Here is a 4347-nt window from a genome sequence, read left to right on the forward strand (position 1 = left end):
CCCCAATTGCACCGATTCTACCGAACTTTAGGTGTGAAATTGCCCCTTAAACTGTAAAAAAAAACACCCATTTCTTCACAAATAGAGCAGGCAGCAAAGTCCAAGAGCCGAAGTCCATCATGACAAAGGAAGTGATGGACCAGTATTGGAAACTGATGAAGCTTAATGATCCTCCTTCTGGTGGTTTGTGGGGAATCTCATGATAATGGAGTATAGACCCAGAGCACAAATCACACAGCCCTTTAAAAGATGTAGCTGTCTCTGGCAGGTGTAGATGATACCGGGCTGCCTTTACACTCTTTATACACAGGTTTGTGTTTTATGGGACACATACAGTATCAAAATGGGACTTTTCACAGCGTTCAAACTTGTATCATCACTTATCATGTCTTCTTTTGTCTTTTACCACTATTTTCTTTGATAATTATCCCCTATGTGATAATGCATAATGAGGTTTCTATTATTAGAAAACACAAATGATTTTACAGGGGAGAGTTCCTCAGACATTATTGTCCATTATTTATTATATCCGTACACCTCAGAGTGCATCATTACACTTAAAAGATAACCACCTATTCTTAGAAAAACAAAGTCTTCACACGTATAAGTCATGGTTAGACAAGCGTAATTAGCTTTAAGGTACTTTTACTTTTAGGTCATTCATTGTTTTCGAGGGAGATGATGGCAAGTTACTTGATTTATGCACCTCTTCGCCAGTAGTCAAGATATCACTTTGTTGCAGTTTAATTTTCCAGACTGGAGCAGTAAATAATGTTTATTGTATTAGTTAGCTAAGCTGGCTATATTCATTGTGTCATTTTGCTCTGTTGATGAGCTCCAGCCCGCTGTATTTGGCTACTTGATGAGATCAGAGGACTGGAGGTCTGTAGCCTGTCGGTTGTTAGCAGGAGACCGAGATGTGTTCTGTAGCCTCCCATTAAAGTTACACCAACCACTAAAAGTAGCTTTACAATTAGGCCTGTAACAATTATTACATAGTTGTCTAATTCTCTTTTTTATTTTACGTAAACATGGTTTCTTTGTTTAACCGCAACATTAACATTAGCCAGGGTGCTTGATTTTGTTTGGATATGCTAATTTATCATTATTAATGCTAATTATTGAAGTGATTATTAGTCAGAGCATTTAGCTCAAGCTATGCTTTTTGTTAGTTTTTGGCACTGGACCCTACTCATAGCAGCAAAAATGACAAGGGGGGGGGGGTTATGATCATAACGGTCTGGTCTCACAGAATTCTGTGAAATGATCACGAACTGTTAACAACGCATTACGTGGTGGTGACACACAATGTGTGAAAATGTTGTGTGGCCACCACAGAAAACAAAGCCAATGAAAAGTCAATGAGGAGAAAACCCGACCAGGAGGCTGTGAAGCTTGAACCTGAGCACCGTCCCAACTTCCTCCTGACAATCAGCCATTCTCAGTTTGGGGTTTTTATTAAAGTCCAGCGCCTTGGGGACTCCAGATCATCATCTTATCACAGACACCATGAACTACTCCCAGAATAAAACACATCTTCATGCAGCTTTACTGCTGACGTCTGGCACAGTAGCGTCTGTTCAATATCTCTTATCGGCTTAACCATGCAGCGGATGGATGTGGTTTCCTCCCTGGAGGTTGTGTGTTGAAGGAAATCTTTTTCGACGGCGTGCACATAAGCCGAGCAACATCAGGTGCATCTGTCCAAACCCTGAAAAAATAGCCAAATATCCAAATAACATGAATGCCATGGGTGACACCGGACTCCCTGACTCTCCAGCTGAGTGCAACAGAGGGTCCTTCTGCCCAGTGAAGGGTTGCTGATGCTACAGCAGTCAGGCGGAAAATAGCTGGACACCAGACATTTGGTCTCAGTGTGCTCCTACCCAGAGGACATTCAGCCGCAGTTTAACCAGCTAGTAAAAAGAGAGATATATATATTTATATTTATATATATATACCCGCTGGGACAACATGAGCAACAAAGAGAAAAATCCCCTCTGGATATTGGGATCCGATCATGAACTCCACTAGAGAAGATAATATTTGTCTTGACTCCATTTGAGGAGTTTGCTGAACAAACGGGCTCTCTGGCCCTGTTAGCCTCAGACCCTGCTGTCAGTGTTTGCCCCAGATTATTGATCAAGGAGACTGTTAAAGCTGTTGCTTTGCCCCTCAGCGTCTCACAGCATCGCACGAGTTTAACTAATTATCAAGAAACTAAGAAACCGGCAGGATGAAGCTCTGCATTCATTCATTCATTCATAATCCCACGATGGACCACCTTCCCACCGAGGTGTGGGAGTGTTCATTAGTGCTTCAGAACAGAACGGCAGCAAAACAATGAGAAAGAGGCGTTTATTGCTCTCATTAGTGCTTCTTCTGTTCTCACTCTCAGGGGCGTTACACCAAACTCTGGGCCCCGTAGAAAGGCATTCTCCATGGGCCCCTCCCCACATCCACAGCTATTCATTCTAGCACATTTTTGGGGCCCTCCTCACATCCTCACATCCTCACATGAGTCCCTCATAATGACAAAGTCACAGAGAATGATCACACGACTGCTGGTCCTCTCAGCTCTGGGAGCGTTTTAGCATCTTTCAGCTCATTGTTTGGGTTTTTTGAGCCCTCAACTAGACTGTTTTGATCCAGTGTTGGCGTTTTCACAGACCTTGTTTTTTAGCAGAAAGACTCTGATAGAACTATTCCACACTAGGGCTGCACAATTAATTGCAATTTTATAAAAATCGCAGTATGGACTAGATTCAAGATTCAAGTTACTTTATTGTCATACTATACATAAAATACAGTATGTGTCAAACCATCATTTTCAAAATGAGAATGATACAAAATCGTTCCCTTCAGCCTTTAATACCGTAAATCATATCGCAATCGCAATATCGGTCAAAATAATCACAATGAGATATTTTCCACATATCATGCCGCTCTAAAAAAAAACAGATAAACGCAGCGTTAAAGGGCCCTCATCATTCACTTAAATATCAAACCTTCATTGGCGTTGCTAATGTTGCTTCGTGTCTGCTGGATGTGTAAATAGACAACTGTTGGACAAAAGTTTACAGTGTGATACAATGCCAAGTTTACAGCTTTCTCTGCCGTCAAACGATGCACGTTGAAGCTGTTCCTTCTCTTTGTTCCATGCCAAACGCGTACTGTGCACTGCTCGAGCAGCGAAAGGGATTCTGATGCCTGGGCTGCAGGAAATGTCCATCACGCAGGGGAAACACAATGAATCGGCTATCTGAGATACACAGGAGGACCAGCACAGCACCGGACAGTATATCTGATGAAAGGGCAGATCACTCTCTACGTATCAGGGCTCCTTTTTAACGGTGGAGCGGTGGAAGACAAGCTGCCGTGATACCAGGCCTCGGCCGAAGTGTGACTGCACACTGTGGCAGAAACGTCACAACGATTCCCCTCAGTGTCTTGCACCGTGGCACTGTGGCAATGTGGGAAGTGAAAGGCTTTTTAGCTCACTGTCACAACAGGCATTGGTAAATCCAGAAATAGGCTCACAGCTAAACATGCAGAGAAACGGCTCCAGAGCCAAAAAACACGACACTTGTGACTGAAGTCGGTGACTGTTTTGTGTTTTACTGAAACTAACTGAGCTTCCAGTGTTGAATATGTTTGTTTTTCTTTAAATTAAACTTGTATTTAGAGAGATACCCCGACGCTAAGTGCTCAGGTGACACTCAGTAAACACTTTACGTATCTAATTATAAGGTTGACACAATGATGTGCTATACAGAAGTGGGGAACTGATGACTTGAATCATAGCTTGTGTATTGGTAACATTTAAAAGACAAATTTCTGAAACCTTTCAAAGTGGATTACTATGCTGCCGTTGCCATATGGAGGCGTTTTTAAAAGGCTTTTCGTTTCATTACATTACAATTTAAACAAGTGAGTCATTTTCCAGCCAATGCCCGTTATGCTCAGCTATCTTTAGCATATTTTGCATTTCGAAAAATGAATCAGAAAACACGTGATTTCTTTGAGGGGGCTGGTCGATAAAATTACAGAAATCCATTATCCAACGTTTTATGAAAGTTCTCATACCTTACAGAACAAAAACAACCTCCGGAGGAACTGTTTTTTCTTTCATTAATATTTGAACGTCTGAAAACCTTTTAATGGTTTTTGTGAAGAGGAGAGGGCGGGGCAGGAAGGGACCGGGGACAATTACTCTTTTATTGATCAAAAACTAATGAAAAATCAAAAGCCTCATCTTTTTACTCCCTGTAGTACATATTTAACTCTCAACTCATAAATGTTTCCATCTAATACACACACACACACACACACACACACACACACACA

At 41.8% G+C, this 4347-nt stretch overlaps 1 protein-coding gene across 6 annotated transcripts in view; it reads left to right on the plus strand.

Moving 5' to 3' along the window:
* fam184ab (family with sequence similarity 184 member Ab) overlaps positions 1–4347 on the plus strand; it is a 187258-nt gene that overhangs the window by 170067 nt on the left and 12844 nt on the right. The gene's annotated exons all lie outside the window — the stretch shown is intronic.

The sequence above is a fragment of the Etheostoma spectabile genome, chromosome 18 (assembly GCF_008692095.1).
Source record: "Etheostoma spectabile isolate EspeVRDwgs_2016 chromosome 18, UIUC_Espe_1.0, whole genome shotgun sequence".
Classification (NCBI taxonomy): Eukaryota; Metazoa; Chordata; class Actinopteri; order Perciformes; family Percidae; genus Etheostoma; species Etheostoma spectabile.